The 25,548-nt window shown below is 41.1% G+C and overlaps 1 long non-coding RNA gene across 1 annotated transcript; it reads right to left on the reverse strand.

Annotated features, from left to right (window-relative positions):
• Positions 1 to 7,792: 7,792 nt before the first annotated feature.
• Positions 7,793 to 11,650, reverse strand: LOC111721561. Its single transcript, XR_002770683.2, has 2 exons — positions 8,777 to 11,650; positions 7,793 to 8,079 (listed from the first exon to the last, which is right to left on the reverse strand). It is a non-coding gene; the product is annotated as an uncharacterized LOC111721561 (long non-coding RNA).
• Positions 11,651 to 25,548: the final 13,898 nt, after the last annotated feature.

Consider the following 25,548-nt stretch of genomic DNA (forward strand, 5'->3'; position numbering starts at 1 on the left):
TCTACAAATTCAAAAATAGCTTTTATTTCCAATATGGTAAATGTCTATAAATATAACCCAGATAAACAAAAATTCTTTAGAGAGATCCTCAATAATTTTTAATAGGATAAAGATACTGAAAACAAAAGTTTGAGAACCACTGGTTTAGATCATGTGTAAATCAACATTTCCTAGGTGCCTACCATGTGTCAGGCCCTGGGACCAGCACTTACCTGCCTATGAAGCCCCTGGAACACAAGCCAGGCTGACATCAATCTCATTCACATTGAGGTTACAGGTATCCTGCCAAGCATTTATTTTTAATAGCTTTTTATTTTTCCACATACAGGCAAAGATAGTTTTTAACATTCACTATTGCAAAACCTTGTCTTCCAAATTTTTCTCCCTTCTGTCCCCACTTCCTCTCACAGACAACAAATAATCCAATATAGGTTAAACGTGCAATTCTTCTAAGCATATATCCATATTTGTCATGCTGTGCAAGAAAAAAATCAGATCAAAAGGTGAAAGAAAAAAATAAGAAAAAAAGCAAGCAAACAAATACAAAAAGTGAAAATACTATTCTTTGATCCACATTCTGTCTCCATAGTTCTCTCTCTGGATGGGGATGGCTCTTTCCAACACAAGTCTATTAGAATTGCCTTGAATCACCTCATTGTTAAAAAGAGCCAAGTCCATCACAATTGATGGTCACACAATCTTGTAGCTATATACAGTGTTCTCTTGGTTCACTTTACCTAGCATCAGTTCATGTAAGTCTTCCCAGGATTTTCTGAAATCAGCCTGCTTGTCATTTCTTATAGAACAATAATATTCTATTATCTTCATATACTATAACATCCAGCCATTCCCCAACTGGTGGGTATCCATTCATTTTCTGGTTGCTTGCCACTACAAAAAAGGCTGCTACAAACATTTTTGCATATATAGGTCCTTTTCCCTCCTTTAAGATCTCTTCAGGATGCAGATCCAAAAGAGACACTGCTGGATCAAAGGGTATGCAGAGCTTGATAGCCCTTTGGGCATAATTTTAAATTATTTTACAGAATGGTTAGATTAATTCACAACTCCACCAACAATGCATTAGTGTTCCAATTTTCCCGTATCCCCTCCAACATTTATCATTATCTATTCCTGTCATCTTAACTAATCTGAGAGGTGTGAAATAGTACCTCAAAGTTGTCTTAATATGCATTTATCTAATCAATATTGATTTAGAGCATTTTTTCATTTGACTAGAAATTAATTTAATTTTATCGTCTGAAAATTTTTCATATCCTTTGACTGTCACTTGGGGAATGGCTTGTATTCTTATAAATTTGAGTCAATCTTTCATATGTTTTAGAAATGAGGCCTTTATCAGAAACACTGGATGTAACATTTTCCCCAGCTTTCTGTTTCCCTTCATTTAATCTTGGCTGCATTGGTTTTGTTTGTACAAAAATTTCATGTAATCAAGATTATCTATTTTGCCTTTCATAATGTTCTCTAGTTCTTTTTTGTCATAAATTCCTCCCTTCTCCAAAGATCTGACAGGTAGACTATACCTTGTTCTCATAATTTGTTTATAGTATCACCCTTTATATCTAAATCATGAACCTATTTCTACCTTATCTTGGTATAGGTATATCTTCATTTCTCTCTCTCTCTCTCTTTCTGTGTCTCTCTCTGTCTTTCTGTCTCTGTCTCTCTCTGTGTGTGTCTCTCTGTCTCTGTCTGTCTCTCTCTCACTCTCTCTCTGTCTCTGTCTCTCTCTGTCTCTCTGTCTCGCTCTCTCTCTTTGTCTGTGTGTGTGTGTGTTTCTTTTCTAGCATGTTATACAGTGAGGAAGAAGAGGAGAAAGATGATGATATTGAGGAGGTGAGCTGCTCACTTAACCCCTCTGGTGCCAGGGCTTTCAAATGCTTACAAGTTAAGCTACTGGGAATCCTCTGAACCAAAGCTGTCCAACTATGGACCAAAACAAATTCAAAGTATAGGAACCCACCGCATCACAGGAGAAATATTTTCAGAAATTATTTGCTGCCTTAATAATAACAGTTAGCATTTCTTTTTTTTTAAGCTTTTTATTTTCAAAACACGTGCATGGATAATTTTTCAACACTGACCTTTGCATAGCTTGTGTTTCTGATTTTCTCCTCCTTCTCCCCACCCCCTCCCCAGATGGCAAGCAATCCAATATATGTTAAACATGTTAAAATATATATTAAATCCAATATGTGTAAACATATTTATACAATTCTCTTGCTGCACAAGAGAAATCAGAACAAAAAAAGAAAGTAAATGAGTAAGAAAACAAAATGCAAGCAAACAACAAAAAGAGTGAGAATACTATGCTGTGATCCACACTCAGTTCCTAAAGTCTTTTCTCTGGGTGTAGATGGCTCTCTTCATCACAAGATCATTGGAGCTAGCATCAATCATCTCATGGCTGAAAAGAGCCACGTCCATCAGAATTGATCATCGTATAATATTGATGTTGCCGTGTACAATGATCTCCTGGTTCTGCTCATTTCACTCAGCATCAGTTCATGTAAGTCTCTCCAGGCCTTTCTGAAATCATCCTGTTGGTCATTTCTTACAGAACAATAATATTCCATATTATTCATATACCACAATTTATTCAGCCATTCTCCAATTGATGGGCATCCACTCAGTTTCCAGTTTCTGGCCACTACAAAGAGGGCTGCCACAAACATTTTTGCACACGTGGGTCCCTTTCCCTTCTTTAAAATCTCTTTGGGATATAAGCCCTATAGAAACACTGCTGGGTCAAAGGTATGAACAGTTTGATAACTTTTTGAACATAATTCCAAATCTCTCTCCAGAATGGTTGGATCCATCCACAACTCCACCAACAATGTATCAGTGTCCCAATTTTCCCGCATCCCCTCCAATATTCATTATTATCTTTTCCTGTTATCTTAACCACTATGACAGGTGTATAGTGGTATCTCAGAGTTGTCTTAATTTGCATTTCTCTGATCAATAGTGATTTAGAGCACTTTTTCATATGATTAGAAATAGTTTTAATTTCTTCATCTGAAAATTGTCTGTTCATATACTTTGACCATTTGTCAATTGGAGAATGACTTGGATTCTTATAAATCTGAGCCAATTCTCTATATATTTTAGAAATGAGGCCTTTATCAAAACCCTTAAATGTGAAAATGATTTTTCAGTTTATTGCTTCCCTTCTAATAATTTCTGCATTAGTTTTATTTGTACAAAAACTTTTTAATTTGATATAATCAGAATTACCTATCTGGTGTTCAATTATGAGTTCCAGTTCTTCTTTGGACACAAATTCCTTCCTTTTCCACAGATCTGAGGTAAACTATCCTATCATCCTCTAATTAGCTTATAATATCACTCTTTATGTCTAAACCATAAATCCATTTAGATCTTATCTTGATATGTGGTGTTAGGTGTGGGTCTATGCCTAATTTCTGCCATATTACTTTCCAATTTTCCCAGCAGTTTTTGTGAATTCTTATCCCAAAAGCTGGGATCTTTGGGGTTATCAAACACTAGATTGCTATAGTTATTGACTATTTTGTTCTGTGAACCTAACCTATTCCACTGATCGACTAGTCTATTGCTTAGCCTGTACCAAATGGTTTTGATGACTTCTGGTTTATAATATAGTTTTAGGTCTGGCACAGAATAGCTAGCATTTCTAAAGAGCTTTAAGTTTAATAAATCACTTTACATGTATTATCTCCTTTCACCCCCACAACAATCTTGAGGTAGGGGGAGGAGTTACTATTATTATCCCTATTTTGCAAAATGGGGAAACTGAGGCAGACAAAGTGAAATGACTTGCTCAGCATTCCACATCCACAAAGGATCTGAGAATAGATTTTAACTCAGGTCTTTCTAATTTTAAGTCTCCTTTACCCATCAAGTCACCTAGTTGCCTTTAAGTGTTCTGAGAATACACAAGTTATAAAATAGCTCTTTCAGCCTAATTTAACTGATAAGGTTAAGTGGCCTAGAGCATCTTAAACTTTACAGACCACTTTATATTCATCCTCTTGATTCCTGAAACAACTCTGAGAGGTAGGTGCTATGGATGTGAATTAGTATTATTCCCCATCCCAGTTACACCCTTCCCAAGGAAGAGATGAGATGTAGAGAGATGAAGGGGCTTATCCATGATCTATCAGCTAGCAAATGTCAGACATGGGCTTTGAAGCTGGTCCATTCTGTTCCCAGACCCCACGGGGTCACACTTGTCTTTCTGTGGCTGGGATGCCTCATCATCTCATTTCATCTTTCCTGTGACCCAGTCCTGCTCCTGGCCAGTGGTTGTTCAATGCTTCTCTTGAGAGCTTAGTTAACCATCTGTAAAATAAGATGGTTGGGCTGGATCTCCAAGGACCCATGCAGTTATAAGCTTCATGCCCTATGATTTGGAAGCTCATTCTCTTCCTCTCAAGCCCCACATTGGTGAAAAAGTTCAATTCTTTCTTTTTCTATGTGCACCTACTATGTGCCACGCCATGTTCTATGCACACAGAACTTGGCACATAGTAGGTGCTTAATAAATAATTATAAAATGATTAATTAGTAAAGGAAGCCTCTCCTAGAGCTTCTTTCCATCCAGCATTCCAAGTTCATCCATATCCGTAAACTTTTGAGTGACATTTGTCCCCAAATGTGTAAGGATAGAGGGAGAGAAAAGAAGTGAAATGGGGCTGATATTTAGACTGTGATTGAAAATCAGTCCTGAGAAGCCATTTGAGACACAATCCCTGGAGAATTCACTAGCCAGGGTTCAGTAATGAAGAGCCAATGGGACCACCATCTTCCCAGACACCTTATGGATTATAGCCACACCTGTGCTGGCTCAGACACGCCATTAGAAGGGAAGAAGTGAGTGCTTTAATTTTCTCAAAAGGACAACTATATGGAACTCATGATTTTTCACCCAAGTTAGAGCACTACAAGGTCCTCTTCTTTGCCAGCTATAAAATGTCTGGTATAGCCCCCCTCTCAAAAAAAAAGTCCAAAATTTAGCAGAAAAGCTTTCTGTCTCATTAAGACCAGAAAGAGAAGAATGGGAAGATTTCCCTGGTGGAAAAGTTGTGAACTTCGAATGGAGAAATACTTGTTCCATCTTCAAAAAGTGAATGAATTTTGATTTTTTTTTATTCTGTGCCGATCTCTGAATGTAACTACTATGGAATGCAAAAGCTGGTAAATGAATAAAATGATTTTTCTATATAAGATAATTCAGAAATGCGTTCAACTAAATTAATGTCACAACAGGCAATAGTTTTATTTCTAAATCATGGGATTCCTTAATGTTAGTATTATGTTTATAATTTCCTGCATTCTAATTTTAGGAAATGATCATATAAGAAATGTTGTTAATTTGAAATATAATACCCAGAGCGTAATGCATTTGTATTACATCTAGTACTTAGCACCATGCTTGGCATGCGACAGCTTCTTAATAAATGCTGACTGATTGATTGATGATTGATTTTCTGCAGGTTGGCTCCTCTCTTAGTCTGAATGATGTAATTTTATAATTTTGAGCCGCTTCTCTTTGGAGACTTGTCTTGAAGGCAGAATGCCTTTTTGGATAAAGGCTCTCTCATATATATTTGAGAATGCTCTGGTTGGTCAAAAGTTCATTGTTGATTTGAGAAGACTCATTATCTGGGAAAGCCTTTGCCAGACCCTTAAAATTTTCAACCCTGTTATGATCAACTTTGTGGGGAAATGGAAAAGAAAAAAAAAAAAAAGAATTACTTGGAAGGAATATGCAAAGGAGAGTCTTCTGTGAATTCCACCTAGAAGTTAAATATAATTACATTACAAGGGTTCTAAGACCCGACCCAATCCATCTATTCACAACCAAAGTGAGAAATAATTTAAGTTTGCTTATGGTGTAGAAATGATTTATATAATAAATTGTCTAAAAACAGATAATGAAATTATAGCTAGAATAATTATTTATTGAAGTTATATTTTTGAGCCAATAGACTTCAGTTTAAAGAATTTTTCTTTTTTCCCCTTTACGGGCTAATATTCAATGCCTTAAGACAGCCAAGTTAAGAGTAGCCAAGTTTAAAATTTATGTTTTTATATTTATGCATATGTATTCTGTATTCACTTTATGCATACAGCTCCAAAATATGAGCATTTTCTTAATTTTTTTCTTATTCGATTTTCATATTAGGATGTATTTAAACTAAAAAGAAAATGATAAATGCTTTTAGAAGTTCCTTGTAGGTATGTAATAAGGACTGAAGAAAAAAAAATTTATTTGTTGTTATTGCAACATGGAAAATTACTCTATCCTTAGCCAAAGGAATTCTAATTTGATTTGCTCCACATTTTTAATTCAAGCATAACTTTGATTATGGAGAAGTAAATACTCTAGTATTCACAGGAAATTCCAAGAATTACCAGCAGAGAGTATCTTCTGGAAAATATCACTGATTTCTGACTGGGAAAGTTGAGAGAATGGTCTCTTGACTCTGTTTTTCCACTGTGCTATTTCCATTCTGAAGAATTTGAACCTGGCTGTAATATTCAGTGAGTAATACAGAATTCACTTACATCGTTGACTATTCCAAAAGGCAGCTATTAATGTTACCTGAAATCAAATAGAGCTGAGGTTTTTTGTTTTATTTTTTCCTGTTATACTTAGGGTAGATCAGTCTGTGACTTTAGACTTAAGTTTGAGGAAATACTTTTGATGTGGTAATAGTTTTCATAGCAAATTTCTCTGACTATGGCAGGGGAACCACAAATATTTTATAGATGAATCCTATTGATATGATATGATTGATATGATTACATTGTGCAGTTCTGAGCTACTATCATGAAATGCAAGCAAAATTGGTTTGATTTCTCTCTTCTAAATCTGTAATCATTACTTGTTTCGACTTCCTACCTTAGGCACCCAGGGAAAATCCATTTTCAGACTTGCCATTTCCTTGTTCATTGATTTAATACTTGTGTGTTTATCTATAAACACAATATCACATCTTTTCTGAATGCTGTGAGGACAGCGTATATTCTTGAAGATTCAAAGATGTAAAAGCTTTCATTTTTCATAGATTTGCAAACTTCATTTTGAGTAAAGCAAGAAGCAAGACTGTCTATAAACATGTTTGGTGTCCATTGGGTAAAAGAATCTACTCGAAGGATCTGTGACAGCTATAATCATATTGATAGCCTTAAAACTTCCACAATGTAAACAATATAAAAGGCTAAATAATATCATGAGCCCAAAGGAAATACTTTAACTTTGATCTTGGAGATAATTGAGAAGATGGCCCAAGAGGGAGAGCAAAGATCATACACAGTCCCCACCATATACAGTCCCCCTGAGGTCTACTTGAATATTTGCAGGTTGGCTTTGACTTACGAAAGACCATTAAATTTTTATTTTCTTTGGTCAAAAAGAATGAGTTGTAGTCACACAAATACCCCCAACCTCAGGCTTTGGATAGAAGTGAGTCGTTATCTAGAACATCTCAAGTTGGATGGAAGCTCTCATCGCTAGAATTGCTCTAATTAGTTGTGAAGAGACTTTTCAATCATGATTTTTTTCTGTTTGAGGTTTCTGATAATATCAAGAGAGAGAGAGGAAGGACTTATTTTACAAAGTTAGGTTTTCAATATTTTTTAAAAGACTCTGTTTTTAGCCTATGGATAGAATTATGCATACCATGGACAGGGTTCAGGCGGAGGAAGAACAAATAGCCTGTGAAAAGTGGGTCATGAAGAGTGGAACATGACTGGAAAATGACTGAACAAGAACAGCAGGTCTCATAATTTAATTTAATTTGATCTTTACAATAACATTGTGAGATAAGCTATTAACATGGCCCCATTTTATAAAAAGAAAATTGCAGCTGAGGTATATTATGGGACTTGCGTGGCTTTGGGCAAGCCTTTCTGTTCTTTGAATGATCTTCTTCCCAGACTGGATCTTAAGTTCTTTTAAAGGAGGTGAGGGAGAAGTCCAAAGAGTCCAGGCCTGAGGATGCTCCCACAGATCATGGGGAGGAGGCAGGAGCAGTATGGGATAGAGGTCAGGAACGTTTACTTTGCCTTTCAAGAAGAGAGAAAAACAGTTAATTCCTCTTCTTGTTCAGAGCCTTTTTTCTGGGCCAGCATAAATCATGCAAGGGCCCTGGCAGGCACCTGTGTCCCAGGGGTGTTCTCAGACACTGGCACTGAGTCCGAGCCAGGTGATTGGTCCTTGCTGGGACCCCTCCGGACACCTCTTAGTCCTCTCCCATGGCACATGTCAGTGCTGTTCTTCTCCTCCTGTCCTTCCACAAATCCCCTAGAGAGGGTCCACCCAACGTGCAGACAGCCTTCCAGGAGCCCCTGAGGGTCCCAGCCATCCCGAGGCCATCCCCACCATTCCCCTTCTTCTCCTTGCCTTTGACAATGTTTCTGATTCTCTGCATACCCGAGAGCAGGCTCAGAGAAGGATACAGACCCAGAGATAGGGGAGAAAGGTAAACCCTGAGAAAAGCGGAACAGGGACAAGAAAAGAGGGATGGATTCTTCTCAGCAGGAAAAAGTGGGAGACATAATGAAAGCAGTTACTCTCACTTGCCAGCGAGGAGAGGGTCACAGATCATAGCAAATGTGCACACCGAAGGGAAGAGGGGTTAGCGCAGTGGGGACCACCAAGAACTGAGGAGCACCCTTCCCTGGTCACACAGATGTCCTGGCTAAGATCACTCCTTGGGGTGGCCGTTCATCAGACTGGCTCTTCCAGTCCTTCCAAGCTTACCAGCTCATGACGATCCAGATGGTAGAGATCAGGAAAGAGGAGAGAGCTTTCTAGCTCAGCAGCTGATTCATTAAGGGACTTTGGGCACTGTGCAGGAGGGGAATAGGGCGTAGAAGATCCCATTCCTAGTCTGCCAGAGAAGAAAGCTGAGAGCCACCCATCCTGCCTTCCCAGGTGAGCAGACTCAGCCAGCCTCCTGGAGCCTCCTCGGATTTTACGTGGCCCTCATCAGATGGCCTCCCCTTACCCTTGTTTTGAGATTCCTCCCAATCCTAGGCAGAGCATCCCACGGTCCAAGGCTCCAAGGGGCTAGGACTTCAGTAAGTGACCATCCCTTTCGCTATCACCAATCAGTTTCTGTAACTGGCAAGTGACCTCCGGGAGCCACTGCGGCTGACGTCGTCCCTCAGACGGCCAACTCGGAGCCCCCCACCAGGCCCTGCTTGCTGCCTTCTCTGCTCAGTGGAACCAGCCAGATTTGCCTTCTGCTGCTGATCCCTGGACCCCCCGAGACAGGACTAAGGGGGAGTTCCATTTTACAGATAGGACAAGTTGACTTGCCTAGGGTCACACAGCTTCTAAGTTCCAATGCCCGAATCTGATTCTTGCTACCAGGGCTCAGCTCCCTGCCCACTCTGCCCCTGGCGCAAATCCATGATTCTCACGGTTACAAAATCATTGATTTCCCCTCTCCCCTTTTGGACCAGGGATCAAGGACCAGTGACCTTTGGAAATGGCACACTAGTGTTCCGATCTTTCCTTCGGGCCAAGATGGGACGCTGACCAAGCACTATCCCTAAGAGCACTGGACAGAAGCGAATCGGGGGAAAGAGGCAGGGAAACTCCCCCCAGCACTAGCAAACTCAGGTGGGGTGAGGGAGGGGCCAAAGCAGGTGGCACCTGGCCTGAAGGTCGGCCTGGGCCAGAGGGGGCCTCTTGCCAGCCATTGGTGTGGATAGGGAACAGCTGTCCCTAGAAACTGGACCCCATGGGTTCGGCCCACAGCAGCTCTGCCACAGAGCCGACCAGTGCCTTGCTTATAGTGGACCATGGAGGTCAGATGGATCCTTCCAAGAAGAGATAACCCAGGGAATTCAGAGGCAGGGAAGAAGAGACCTTTATCCCGAGTCCAAACACCCAAGACTGTTGGGGAAAAAGCATCGTACCATGGAGAGGGTCCCTGCTGGACTGTGGCTGAAACAGTCAGGCAGGGACAGAAGGGAAATCCAAGTGGAAGGAGAGGGCCCGGTCCTCCAGGGCCTCCCCACCAGCACCACTTGTCTGTCAGCTCATTAACACCCCTCAAAACCTCTCCTTCCCACCTCCGGGAGACCATCGCTTCCTGTTTTGGTGCAGAAATGATCTATAACAGCTACATGAGTTCAGATCTGACCCTTTCTAGCTGCGAGACCCTGGGCAAATCACTCGGCCCACTTGCCTCAGGAGCAGAAAATGGAAAACCATTCCTGTAGCTTTGCCAATAAAATCCCAGATGGAATCACGAAGAGTCAGGACCGAACAAAATGTGTTCATATGGCTTTCTAACATCTTTACAATGATCTTATCGGCACCTCACAACAACCCTGGGAAGCAGGTGATTCTCCCCGTTTTATAGTTGTAGAAACTAAGGCAGACCAAGAACTGAATCTGAACTCAGATCAACCTCTTCACTGTGCCAGGCTGGGGCTCAGACCAAAACCCTCCGTCTGAATGCCAGCCCTTAGCAAAGCGTGACAAGCCTGCAGTTCTCGGGTTGCCAGCTTGTCCAACAGCCTTCTTGCACTGAGGGGCAAGGGGGGGTATGTGCAGGGAGAGGGTGACTGGGGCACTCTTGGCTGGGCAGAACCAAGAGTCTGTCTGTCAGTCAGTCAATGAGCATTTATCAAGGGCTACTATGTGGGGCAGATGCTGCCTGCAGGGGGGCAAAAGCAGAATATAGGGAGGGAGTCGGGGGCAAGGAAGGAAGGAAATTTGCCCAGAGACCCTGTGGGCAGCCGAGGCTCCTGAACTCTGGGCCTTCTGGTCTGCCTTAGGCAGTGGTCACAGTGGACCCCAAGTTGGGGTAGGGATGGGCTGGGCCTTTGGGGAGAGTGGGGCTCCTGAACCTGGACCTTCTGGTCTGCTTTAGATACCCAGATAACGGTCAGAGTGGACCCAAGCTAGGCTTGGCTGAGCCTTTGGGGATACTGAAGCAGGAGCTCTCTCAGGATAGGAGGAGGCCATAGGCAAGCCTTCCCCTTCCCATGGTGGGTGGGCACCCTGCCAGAGGGGGAACAACAAGGGGTGCTCCACGGTGAGGGACAGTGGGGGGCAGGACACACCCAGAAGCAGGAGGAGGTGAGGAATTTGGCTGTGTCCTGTGGGCAGCCAGGGGCCGGCAGCTCAGTCTGCCCCTTCCCCCATTCCCACAGGAGCATTCCTGCCTCTCAGCGGCAGGGGGAGGGGGAGGAACCTCATTCCCATCACACCAATCGTCCTCCCCCAAATCCTCCCCTTCCCCTGACTGCCAGCCTCCAATCAGCCTTTAATTTAGTAATTAAGCAACCCATCAATGAGTTAATTCTACAACCATTACGAACAAATAATTAAAGGATAAATAACGAAATTAATTAATAATTAATTAAATGATTGATTAATCTGCCTCCTTGGGAGGGGGCTGGCTATGAAATCTAACTCTACCTGTGGGACCCCTCCCCAGGACTCAATTTCCTCCCCACGCCCGTCCAGCCCCTCCTCAGAAACCAAGGACTTTTTCTAACCCTTTGATGTGACCATTGCATCCCCCATCATTTACTGTCCGGAGGGTGGAAGCAGGAAGGGGGGGGGGGCGCGGTGTCGGGGGTCAGCGCCCCGGGCCTGGAGCCGGAGCCGGTCCCTCCTACCTTACTCCTTCGCCTTCCCCCTCTGCCCGGCTGCCGGGCTCCCGGACTCCTCCCGCTTCGGCCGCAGCTCCCCCGTCCCGGTCCGCGTCAGGTGCTCAGCCTCCGGGACCAAAGGGAGCTAGTTATCACCGTCCCGTAATTCGCGCTCTCCGATGTCAGGCGGGCACCGCTGTGGTCCCGCTCCTGGGCCGGGAGCCGCCCGCCCCGGACCCTGCAGGGCCTTCTGGAAGAGGTCCGTAGTTCCTCGGAGGAGTCCCGCCTCCCGTCCGCCCATCAAAGGCCCAGGGTCAAACATATCCGCACCTCAGATTGTGCTGGTCAGCCCGGGTCCGTTTGATGCTTCTCCCCCAAGGGGATTGCAAAACTTCGGGTGGAAAACGCGTCCAGAGAGAGAATCATGGAGCCCGAATTTTCCTGGTTTTTCCCTTTTTGGGTAACTTTTCTCTCCCGACATGATTCTATATTTAAAAAAATGAATGTGCCCGTAAAATAAAATTTTAAAAAATGTTGTTTTACATGTGACTGAGGAAAATAAAAAAATTAATGAAAAAAAAAAAGAACAATAAAGCTCTTGTCATGGTAAAAAACAAAACAAAACAAAACAAAAATAACCTCACTTTGGGCATTTGTGCCTTTCACAGCCTGATTTGAACTCAGATCCTTCCGAATCATTAAGCAAATTTTCTTCGTTTTGTGTCCCAGAAAACTGGGGACCTAGAGAAGGGACTTTGCTTGAGGTCCCACAGCGAGACATTTCTCAGGCAGGGACTTGCCCTCCATTCACTTAATAAACAGCCCAATTATCCACTATCTTCCCAAGCCTCGTGCTCTCCCTCCCACCTCCCAGCCTCTGCTTGCCCCTTCCCCGTGTCTGGAATGGCCTTCCTGGCCCGGTGAATTCCTTTTTGTCCTGGAGGCTTCCCAAGGTTCCTCTGGGAGGGTGTGGGTGCCCCCTACACCTCACAGACCACTTAATCCTGGGAGTCTTTAATGAACAGATCCCCTAATATTGTAAATGGTCCGTTTGTATGCTCTCTGCCAGACTGTGAGTCCCAGAAAAGCAAGAAAAGGTTTTATCATCAGGCAGGTGTTTAATAAATATTTGCTGAGCTAATCCGAGAGGGAGGGCACAGGTCCCAAGATTTCCAGGCAGAAAGAGGCAGTCCCCTTATTTTAAAGAAGGGAGTATGGAGGTCCAGAGGGCCACAAGCCTGGAGTTGGGAGTTGGGAATTGGGAGGGACCATAGAGTCACATAAGTGGTAGGTAACTGGCCTCTAACGGAGGGCCCCTGGCTCCAAAGCCAGCCCTATTATCCCTTTCCATCTGTGGCCTGTATCTGGTTTAACCTGCTTAGTAACATTCTTTTCTCACTTTCTCAAATCTTAAATCAACAAACCTATGGGTCTAGCTCTGATCTCCAAGGTATAAATGCTCACACTGATAATTTAACAATTGGTTCTAGGGTCCAGTTCCTATATTAGGCCCCTTCACAATTTGCTAAATTGAATTGAATTAATGCTGTGGGTCATTATAATTGACTAAATTAAGTAGGAGGGCAAGAGCCGGACCAATTCTGGCCAGCCAAGACCCTTTCCTCTGTCTCTCCCATGGGGGAAGCCAGGACAGACCAAATCTCTCAAGTTCAGCGTCCTCTACACCTCAGTTTCCCCATCTCTCAATGGCACTGATAGAGAGATTGGCCTGTGAGGGATCTCTCTGGGCCTAAATCCTGCAGACAGGGCCCCTTACAGAGAGTTTCTGGATTGTGGTTCTGGTTTCCATAATCCTGTGACCAAACAGAGCCTAGAAGCCTATTATCACTAGGACTCTGGGAAGTTGTCCAGCCCTGACCAGATTCATGAAAACATAAATTCTGAGAAGCAAATATGAGGTCGCTTGGAGATTTTTTCCCCAAATTTATTTTATTTGAAGAGAATAAGAAAAAAAGAAAAACACAAAAGTAATACCAAAAAAATGAAACAAAAGAAAAAAAACATTATCATGTGCCTGGCAGAACATCAGGGAGGATTATATATATATATATATATATATATATATATATATATATAGTATATAACAAATAATAATTTAAGAGAGTGTATATATATATAAATTAGTAGAAAAAATTATATTCATGAGTGTCCATCTTTTCTTTATTTCCTTGTAAATTGTTCTTTTCTCTGCTCATACCTTTTTTTACTTTATTCTTTTTTCCCCCTTTCATCCTTCCCACCACCCTCAAGTAGGCTATAGTTAAGAAAAGATATATTTATATATATATACATGTAGATATATACATATACATATATACACATACTTAGACACATACATTTCTCCCTTTCATCCTCCCTACTACCCCCAAGCAGGTCATAATTAAGTGAGGATATATATATATTTACACTTATACACATATACACAGAGAGATACACATCTTTCATCTCCCCCATTACCCCAAGCAAGCTAAAGTTAAAAAAAGATATATTTATGTATACATATGTAGATATATACATACATATACATAGTCACACACACACATTCTTTCATTAAATTCTGCTCCATAACTTGGCTTACTATTACTTAATCTCCCCCCATCCATGGATCTCTCCCTGGTCTTCTTCCCTCATCCTTTGCTTCCCTCTCCACCCAACTTCACCCCTTTCATTTCTTTACAAATTTTGGAGGATGATATACCCTTCATGGTATATATGTAGTATTCCCGATGTGAGTAAGTTTTCAGAACTCTGCACCTCACTTATATTGCATGATTACTATTTTTACCTTTACTCTGTCAATCTTTCCTTTGAGTTTGCCCTATTGTTGATGTAAATTTTAAACATAAAGTATGCATTTTTCATGTAAAAAAAACATAAACAATTTGTCCATGTTTAAACAGTTGGTCCATGCTGAGTTCCTTAAAATTTCTTTTTGATATTGGTTCTTATATGTTAAATTTTCTGCTGTTTGGTTTTGGTTGATAGAAAGTCCTGAAAATCTGCGAGTTTGTTGAATGTCTGGTTTTTTTCTCATTCAAAAATATAGATAATTTTGCTGGATAAGATATTTTTGGCCATAGGCCTAGTTCTTTTGCTTACCTGCAGATATGATTCCAAGATCTGCAGTCTTTTGTTGTAGCTACTGATAAGTCTTGTACAATTCTAACTGTAGTTCCAGCATATTTGAATTGTTTTTTTCTTGTTTCTTGCAAAATTTTTATTTTTCATCTGGGGATTTTGAAATTTGACAATAATATTCATATGTGTTTTCCACAAAGGATCTCTTTGAGGTGGTGATTGATGGATTTTTTTCTATTTCTACTTTTCCTTCATATTCTATCACTCCGGGACAATTTTCTAAGATTATTTCCTGCATTATTGTGTCAAGGTTCTCTTTTTGGTCACAATTTTCTGGCAGTCCAATTATTCTTATATTTTCTCTTCTTGATTTGTCCTCGAGATCTGTTGTTTTTCTTATGAGTTGTTTCACATTCTGTTCTATTTTTTCATTCTTTATACCTGTTTTGTTATTTGTTGGTCTCCCATAGCTTCACTGGCTTCCCCTTTTCATCTTTGAGATTCTGTAACTTATTTTCTAACTGGTTAACTTGTTTTCATAATCTTGTTTTTCTTGAATGGTTTAATTTTTTTTCTTTAGTTTTTCCTCAATGTCTCTCATTTGATTTTTGAATTCTTTTTTGAGTTATTTTATAAATTCTCTCTGGATAGGGAACCATTTCACATTACTCTTTGAAATAGACTTTTTTTTAATTTGTGTTCTCCTCTGAAGATGAACTTCCTTGTTCTCACAATGTGTTTCAATGATGAGGTTCTTTCTTCTTTGGTGGTTCATTTTTTAAAAAATAAAAGGTATTAGTGTAGCATCATGAGGTGGGAAGGTGCCTCAAGCTTCTCTTCAGCTCTCCACTATGACCAGGACTCCCAAACCAAGAGCTCCATCTTCCTGCAAGTGCCCACAGCCAGCAACGTCTCTTCCCCCCTGCCTCTGTACTCGCCCAGTGCTGGTTCCTTCTCACCCAGGGCCCAGCTGGGCCTGGCCATCCCACTCAGCCGAAGCTCACTCTGTCTTCTTGGACTCAAACCCTGACTCCATAAACCGTCTGGAAGGTGGAGGTCTCTGAGGTTCCTGCTGAGGCTCCAGCCACACCCAGCTAGCCCAAGTGGTCCCTACTTGATGTTTCTGCAGAGCTGGCTTGGAGATGTTTGCACTTCAGACGGGTTAATCCCCAGCCTGGGGTCTTTCTTGAGACTTTGTCGGTTGTACCAGGAGGACCCCAGTTCTGCCCCAGTCTTCTTGGTTTTTCACCAATCTATATTCACTCTGAGGAGCAAATTTGTTCTATTTGTGGGAAAATTGGGAGAGCTTGAAATGTATCATCTTGCTCCACCATCTTCCCAGAATCCTCCCTGCATGGAGATGTGACAGGTCGCCAGCTCATCCCTCGAACAAGAAAGCAGACATCACCTGCTTCCTCCTAGCCAGCTGGCCAGCAACAGACCTGTGGAAGAAAAGGCAGGACAGGGCTGAATTCTTAAAGATATGTAGGATTTGGACTTGAGAACAAAAAGGAAACAATTACAGGCAGGAGGCACTGTGTGAACCCCAGCACGGAGGTGGGAAAATGAACACGCATGTTCCAGAGGAGACAGGGAAAACTGGTATAGCAGTTTGGGTTCGGAAACACAAAACCAATCAACTTCCATGAAGCACCTGCTTTGTTCCGGGCACTGAGCTATACTAGGAGACAAAGTGGAAGCGAGATCAGTATCAGCTTGGGCAGGGTCTTAAATGCCAAGGGACATGAGGGAAGTAATGCAATAGAAGCAGAAAGTGTCGTTCTAACCACTGTGATCACTCTTCCAGCCAGCAGCCCGAGGCAAGGACAGGGAGCCTCTTGGTTCTCATTATAAACATAGCAACATTCAGCAAAAACAAGGACAAAAATGGAGATACACAGTCAGAGGCAACAAGGGACTCCTGTCCCAGAAGAACCAAGAAAGCCAACAATCAGCCAACCAGCAGAGATGGCTTTGGCTCTGAGCCCTCTGCCTGTAGTCCAGCCACCTGGGGCTTGTTTCCTTTCTTTTGTTTTCTTTCTTTCTCTCTTTCCTTCTTTCCTTCCCCTTCCTTATTTCCTTTCTTTCTTCTTTTTTTCTTTCTTCTAGTTATCCTTTTTCATTCCTTCCTCTTCCTTCTCTCCTTTTTCATTCCTTCCTTTTCCTTCTTTCCTTCCTCCTTCCTTCTCTTTCCTTCCTTCTTTTCCTTCTCTCCCTCTCTCTTTCCTTCATTCTTTCCTACTTTCCTTCCTTCCTTCTCTCCTCCTTCTCTTCTTTGTTCCCTACCTCCCTCCTTCTTTCTTTCCAGCTCATTGGCCATGTGCTCCATCAATCTCCAATGCACATTGTTGGAGAAGCTCTGGGAGTTTCCATTCAGGTGCATGTTGAAATCTGGGTGATGGACATTCTTCATTCACTCAGCCTTTTTTGTGTGGGTAATGAGGCTGAATTCCTTTAAATGATTACAGACTTGTCCCAGAAGGCTCAGCAATGCCCTGGGGCTGAATGTACCCAATACATGTTACCTGCTCACAGGTACATGGAGTGGGAGGAAATCTCACCACCCCAAGGGAATCCCTTCTTCATCTGAACTCTGAATTGGTTCTCCCCTATCGCTGTAGCCAATACTTTTGCCCTGTTTTATTCCTCTCCTGAAGTTTATTATCTGAGGGCTCCGTGCAGAGTTAATTCTATTGTTATGTCTTCCAAAGAGCCTGGAATGACTTTGATGTATGACTCTGGTGTCAATTAGCCTATAAGACAGTATTTCATTCTACCAACAGATCAACAAATAAACACAATGGAATCTTTTATTCCCTAGGGCTTTCATTAAGATGTGAGAAAGTGATGACGTGATCCATTGCTGAGTATATCTGGTGCCAACTTGCTTGTTCCCTACCAATTCCTTAATCAAGAATGCCCTTCATAACTGATGGGATGCCCATGGAGAATGGCTGAATAAGTTATGGTATATGAATATTATAGAATATTAGTGTTCTGTAAGAAATGACCAGCAGGATGAATACAGAGAGGATTGGCAAGACTTAATGATGCTGAGTGAAATAAGCAGAACCAGTAGATCATTGTACAAAGCAATAGCAAGATTATACAATGATTGATTCTGATGGATGTGGCTCTCTTCAACAATGAGAGGATCCAAACCAATTCCAATTGTTCAGGGATGAAGAGAGCCATCTGTACCCAGAGAGAGGCCTGTGGGGAGACTAAATGTGGATCAAATCATAGTATTTTCACCTTTTTATTGTTTGCTTGCTTTTTGTTTTCTTTCTAATTTTTCCCCTTTTTGATCTGATTTTCCTTGTGCAGCATGATAATTATGGAAATGTGTATAGAAAAATTGCCTATGTTTAATATATATTGGATTACTCGCTGTCTAGGGGAGGAAGTGGAAAGGAAGAGAAGGGAAGGGAAGGGAAGGGAAGGAGAAAAATTTGAAACAGAAGGTTTTGCAAAGATGAATTTTCTTTTTTTTCATCTTTTTCTCTCATTCTTTTCTTTTTTATTATAGCTTTTTATTTACAAGATATATGCATGGGTAATTTTTCAGCATTGACAATTGCAAAACCTTTTGTTCCAATTTTTCCCCTCCTTCCCCCCACCCCCTCCCCCAGATGGCAGGTTGGCCAATACATGTTAAATATGTTAAAGTATAAGTTAAATACAAGGATGAATTTTTAAAACTGTCTTTCCATGTATTTTGAAAATAAAACTCTATTATTTTATTTATTTTTCCCCTGAGGCAATTGGGGTTAAGTGACTTGCCCAGGGTCACACAGCTAAGAAGTGTTAAGTGTCTGAAGTCAAATTTGAATTCAGGTTCTCCTGACTTCAGGGCTGGTGCTATAGCCACTACACCAACTAGCTACTTCTATAAAAAGCTATTATTAAAAAATAAAAATTGTAACATTGGTCGATGTCAATAAAACCAAAGAATAATCTTCATTTGTGGCTAGCAAATGCTCATAAAGATTTTGTAGAGATATAAGAATAGCTGTATAGCTCAGGAATTATTGATTAACTCTTAGTCAACTTTTTTGTGTAATAAGAGTTGAGATTTTCTCCCCCTACTCTTTTGATATCTCCCTCTCCTCCAGATACCTCACCCTCACAATTGTGTCACTTCTCCAGTAGGAACCATTCCTCTCTAGACTTGCTCCAGTCTGGCTCCTTTCCTATCTTCACGTTCTTTACAAGAAGCTTAGGGACTATGCTGTTTGAAAATCCAAGTATAGTGGTTCAATTATCTTCAGTGGAGAAAATAGCTTTCTGAAAAAAAAATTACAAGTAGTTTCCTTTTTTTTCTCTTTGTAGTCTTCTTTCCATTTTCATCAATCTTTGGAATGATTTGACTCAATTAGCTATCTTTCCATGCTATCTTTAAATCTGTTTTTACTTCCCACTGTTTCTCTCTGCTCATAAAAATCCATCATTTTTTTTCATGAGATTTTAAGAAGGAATTTATATTTGAATTGGCAAACATGAGTCAGCTGTCTGTACCGGGTCAATTTACCAGAGCTAACATCAGAATTTAAAATAAACAAGAGGAATAGCAATTGGGGGTGGGGGGAAAGTACACAATTGGAATACTTCTCCTGAATTGTTTAAACAAGTTACTAAAAATAAACAAATGGGAAAAGTCAAAAAAAAGGAGTAGGGGAAAGAGAATATGCATTTATAAAGCATCTACCAAGTGCCAGACACTGTGCTAAACACTTTACAAGTATTGTCTCATTTGATCCTGTGAGATCAGTGTTAACATTATCATCATTTTCCAGGTGAGGAAATTGAAGTAGGTAGAGGTTAAGTGACTTGCTCAGAGTCACATAACCAATAAGTGTCAGAGGCTGGATTTGAATTCAGATTTTCCTGTCTCAGACCCAATGCTCTAATCATTGCACCATCAACTGTAGGCAGAAATTAATCTTTTTTTCACTCCACTCTGCATCTCTGCTCTGTTTAGTTTCAACTCCATCAAACAAGATGTCTCCATGAAGGGGGTACCTCCTGGTCTCTCCTCCTCCACTTCCCCACCTTCTTTTGTGTGTTGTTCCTCTCCCCCCATTCCTTAAATTGTGAACTGTTAAACATCAAAGCCTGCCTTTCTTTTTATTAATTGTATCTCCAATGCTTAGCACTATGCCTGGCACACAGTAGGTGCTTAATTTTAAATATTTATTATTTTGGATTGACTGCCTCCCAAATGACACAACATCCACATCAATTATGATAATTGATATATAGAAGTGAAACCAATGTAAATTAATTGTCACAAGGGGAATCAAAAGTCTGGATAAAGCCTGGGTCAGCAAACATTTGAATTAGTTGTTAAGTGCTTCTGGCTTGTTATTTGTTCAATCATTCTGCAATCATTTGACCCACAATTGCAATTTTTTATTGCTGCAATGACACAGTTATGAAGGATTTTTCTGCATTTATTATATTTTTTAATTTAAACTTTTTTTAATTTTAAAAATTTTGGACTTAAGAAATAAAGCAAGCATTTCCATAACAAAGTGCAATAGGAAAACAGAAGATTGTGCCTGAAACTGTAGCTCTATTATATATAATTTGCTATTCCTTTCAAATATATAACAAAATTATCATGTTATTCTTTTTCCTCTTTCTCTCGCCATCCCAGAGAAGGCTACTACTAAACACAAATGTATGTCTGTTCTTTAGTTGAATGCAAATATCTACCTTCATAGGCTCTCTACAGGGGTTTTTTTGTTGTTGTTATTTATAATAGAATGACACTTATTCAAAGTTATTCTTTTTTTAAGTAACAGCTTTTTAGTTTTCAAAATACATGCAAAAATAGTTTTCAACATTCACCATTGCAAAATCTTATGTTTCAAATTTTTCTTCTTCACTTCTCCCCTAGATATCAAGTAAGCTAATATAGGCTAAACATGTGCAATTCTTCTATACACATTTCCACAATTACACAATTATCATGCTACACAAGAAAAATCAGATCAAAAAGGAATAAAATCAGAAAGAAAACTAAAAAACAAGCAAACAATAACAAAAAGGTGAAAATACTATGTTGTGATCCACATTCAATCCCCACAGTCCTCTCCATCACAAGACCACTGGAACTGGCCTGAATCATCTCATTGTTGAAGAGAGCCAGGTCCATCAGAATTGATCATCACATAATCTTGTTGCTGTATACAATGATCTCCTGGTTCTGCTCATTTCACTTAGCTTCAATTCATGTAAGTCTTTCCAGGCCTTTCTGAAATCATCCTGCTGGTCATTTCTTATAAAACAATAATATTCCATAATATTCATGTACCATAACTTATTCAGCCATTCTCCAATTGATGGGCATCCACTCAGTTTCCAGTTTCTAGCCACTATGAAAAGGGCTGTCACAAACATTTTTGCACATGTGGGTCCCTTTCCCTCCTTTAAGATCTCTTTGGGATATAATCTCAGCAGTAACACTGCTGGATCAAAGGGTAGGAACAGTTTGATAACTATTTGGACATAATTCCAAATTGCTCTCCAGAATGGTTGGATCTGTTCACAACTCCACCAAAAATGCACTAATGTCCCAGTTTTCCTGCATCCCCTCCAACATTTATCATTATCTCACAGTTATTCTTAAAATAATTTTGCTATCACTGTATACAACATTCTTTTGGTTCTGCTCATTTCATTCTTCATTATTTCTTGCAAGTCCCATGCTTTTAAAAATCATTGAGCTCATCATTTTTCATAACACAATAATATTTCATCATGAAAATATACCATAATTTATTCTACTATTCCCCAATTGATAGACATTCCCACACTTTCCAGCTCTTAGCCTTTACAAAGAGAGCTACTATAAATATTTTAGAATATTTAGGTTCTTTTCATTTTTTCCCAACCACTTGGGAAACAAACCTAGTAGTGGTATTGTTGGATCAAAGTTGTATGAACAGTTATTAAACTTGATTAAATTTGAGTATAATTCCAGATCATTCTCCAAAATGGTTGTATTAACACAGAGATCCACAATTATTGAATTAAGGTCCCAGTTTTTCCACATCTCCTCCAATATTTGTCATTTTCCTTTTCTATCATTTCAGCAAATCTGAAAGGTCTATGAATACTTTTGAGAAGACTAGTCCTTCTCACCTCCCTTTGATGTTTTAGGGATAGATTTCATGAGCTAAAAGGCATTATTGGTTTTATAATTCCCATGAACTTTCACCTTTTGTGGATGGGAAAAGATTCTTAATTTTATCAGCATGGGAAAGTCTTCTCACCTCTAAGCCTAGCACAATATTGCGCCTGGTGCCATATTGCTTCCCAAATGTTTACAAACTCTGAGGTTTCTGCAAGATCAGAGGGTCCTATTAGGGTTGAAGCCATGCAAGATTTGAGCCAGGAGGACCACTGTGGTCAGTGGAAACTGAATTGATTAGGGAGGTGTAGAAAAATTGTTTTACTGCAGTGAGGGATCCATCGAGAATATATAACATCAATTTGTAGTAGACCCAATGAGGACAGTTTCAAGACTTCCTCCAGCCCCACTGAGCAATTTGTGAAGTGAATGAAGATAGAGAATGATGGAAGTAATCCAAGATTGTGGTTTGATAAAGCATGATCAGTGGCAGGACAAAAAGCACAAGAGATACTAGGGTAAGGGATAGGGTTAAATTCAATTGGTTCTCTGAATGGTCAACACAGGGAGGGAGTAGAGTATGGTCAATGAGGGGTGATATCTTGTTGAAGAACTGAAAAGTGAAAGGAATGAAGGTATAGGGAAAGATGGAATGATACAAGATTATGACCAGAGAGAGAGGTCTCTTTCTTTTTTTATAGTTTGTGAATGATGGCAAAATAATAAGTGTGATCATTTCTGTGTGTAGCTGAGGTGGGGTGGAGGAATCCAAAATGTGGAGAATGAATAGACTAAGAACTAGGGAGTTAGAGTTTTGATAGAATCATCAATTTTTCTGTGTCCTAGGAAAAAGACAGCAAGTGGGTGGAAGAGAAACACTGTGGGTCAGGTCAGTTAAGGAAAGGAGACTTCATTGGACTCAATAAATAAAAGACACCAGTATTTTGGGACTGGGTAATAAATTTGTGTAGGGTGGACTTCAAAACAGAAGAGCTTTCTCCATGAAAGTAGTAGGAAAAGAGTCTAGGAGAGGCAGTGGAGGGCAGGGAGTATTCCAACTTATCCACTTCAATCAGCTAGTGAAGGTGCAGCCAGTTCTGGAAAGAATGGCCAAGGGAGCCATGTCATTGGGAAGGAACCAAGTCTCGGTGGGAGTCAAAAGATGGAGTGAGAAATGAAGATGTCCAAATTGAAAGGAAAATTGTTAACAATGGAGCAGGCATTCCAGAGGGCACAGGGGAAGGGATGGCTAGTTCTGGAGTGGCAGGTTGGGAAGTAGGATTGTGAGACAGGAGTAAGGAGCAGACAATGGAGAACTGTACATTGCTAACTAGGGGCTCAAAGTTACAGAAATGGGATTGTGTGAGGGTCACCTCAATACGTAATGAGCTCCCTGTCACTGAAGGTATTTGGGCAGAGGCTGGATAGGCAATTGGTAATCTTGATGTAGAGGGAAATGTTTTTCAGGCAAGAGATAGACAAATTGTCTTTGAAGTACCTTGCAACTCTGTTTTCCTATAAGAACTAACAAATCCTAAGGTAATTTCTAATTCTACCACATGCGAACAGACAAGGAATAATATACACACATGTACACACAGTCATCCAATCTCTACTTGAATACCTCCAGTGACAGGGAGATCACCACCTTTGCTACTGGACAGCTGAAATGGTAAGAGCTTTTTACTTGGTCTGAAATCTGTATCTTTGCTACTTTTATCCAGTCCTGCCCTTCAGGGGTCAACTAGCACAGTCAAGCTCTATAAGTGACTCTGTTCTTTCTCAGCTTTGAAATAAGAATGTTCCCCCTGCCCCATGCTGTCCCTGGTTCCAGGTTCCATTGGCACTGAGCAGGGAGCATCTGAGAAGATACCACTGCCAGCTTTCCATGTCCCCTGCCCCCTTCCCTCACCCACAGTCCTGGAGCAGAGACAAGTGGCTGATGCCAGATGGAGGACATGCTGTTCCCATCCAGGGATGACCACACACTGCTGGGCATTGACCAGCTAAGAACTGAGCCAAGGCCAAACTCCCCACCTGTGTCCTCCTGCAGGGCACACCTCCAGACAAGCTTCCCCAGAGGGACAGAGGGCTGGACAAAGGTCTCCAGAGCCCAGCTCAAAGAGACCAGGACAGGAAGTCTCTTCTCGAGATTCTATCCTTGCTGCACAAGCTCTGTCCACAGACCATTTCCAAAACCAGAGGCACTTTCCTTTATAAACTTTTCTATAAACTTCGGGGGGAGTCCTTGTAATCAGTCTTCTATTACCAATGAGGTATCAAAGAAAAAGAGGAAGGAAGAGAAGGAGGAAGGAAGGAGGAAGGAAGGAAGGAAGAAAGGAAGGAAGGAAGGAAGGAAGGAAGGAAGGGAGGGAGGGAGGGAGGGAGGGAGGGAGGGAGGGAGGGAGAAAGGAAAGGAAGAAGAGAGGAAGGCTAGGGAGGAAGACAGGAATAATGAAGATGAAGAGAGGAATAGCAAATTCCATTCCCTTCTTTCTGCACTAGTGTATTCCTCCTTTTTTTCTCCTCTTAAAATCTTCATATCTTAACCAACCCATCTTTAGAATTGTATTAAATGCCTTTCAAATACTGTTTCATTTGATCCTCACAACAGCCTTGGAAGGTAGGTGTTCTTATTTTCCCTATTTTACACTTGAAGAAACTGAGGCAGATAAAAGTTAAATGACACACAGCTAATTGGTATCTGAAGCTGTATTTGGACTCAAGTATTTCTGATTCCATCTTCAGTTGCTTTATTTGCTACCCACCCAGCTGCCTTGATGAATCAGAGTCTCAGTGAGGGGGTGAATGGATGCCCTGGTAGCAATCCAGCTTCTAAATGGGCCCAGTAAGGAACAAGCTGACCTGTAGAATTATCTTGTGCTAATAAAATGATCTTGCCCAGATGGAGCTATCCTGCACTGATGCCCCCTATTAACCTTATACAATCTGGAGCTTAATCTATAGTCTTGTACATAGACAGGACAGCAATGGACCACCGGCTGATTTACTGATGCCCACAATTAGCACGGTCAGCATACCTTGCTCTTGCTCCTTCCCCATAATAGGATCCATCTCTCCCCTTATTAAGTGCAAGTTTCACAAGGGTTCTTAGCCAGCCTTACGGTGTCATAATAAAGCTTTTTCTCTTGACTTGAAGACAGATTTGAGCCTGTGAATTCTTTCCAGACAACTCCCTACCTTCATGACTTGTACCTCATCATCCCTTAGAAAGATCTCAGAACCCCAACATCCCTTGGAAGTGGAAATCTCCCCAGAGTCCAGCCACTCTTGGTGTGTCACAGAACCCTAGATTTTTAGTTGGAAGGGCTCCTGGGACTTGATTTAAGCAAGTCTCCTTCTATCAAAGAAGAAATTGATGTCCCAAATGGGATAGGTGTTTGTCCTGGGTCACCTGGGCTGGATGCTGGCCCTGTGTGATCTGACAGCCCATCACTGCAGAGGGTGGTGTCCCAGAAGATATGGGGGCAGTGAGCCTGCCCACAGGACTCTGCCCCTGAGTGAGGGGCTGTCTCCAAACCCCATGGCTGCCAGTCCTCTCAAGAGCAAGACAATCAGGAACTTACCTTGTACCAAGAAGTGTGCTAACCTTTGGGGATTGAGATACCAAAGTGAGACTCTCCCTGGTCTAACTGAGCTTGCCCTATAAAAAGGGACAA

Source organism: Sarcophilus harrisii, chromosome 6 (assembly GCF_902635505.1).
Source record: "Sarcophilus harrisii chromosome 6, mSarHar1.11, whole genome shotgun sequence".
NCBI classification, from domain to species: Eukaryota; Metazoa; Chordata; class Mammalia; order Dasyuromorphia; family Dasyuridae; genus Sarcophilus; species Sarcophilus harrisii.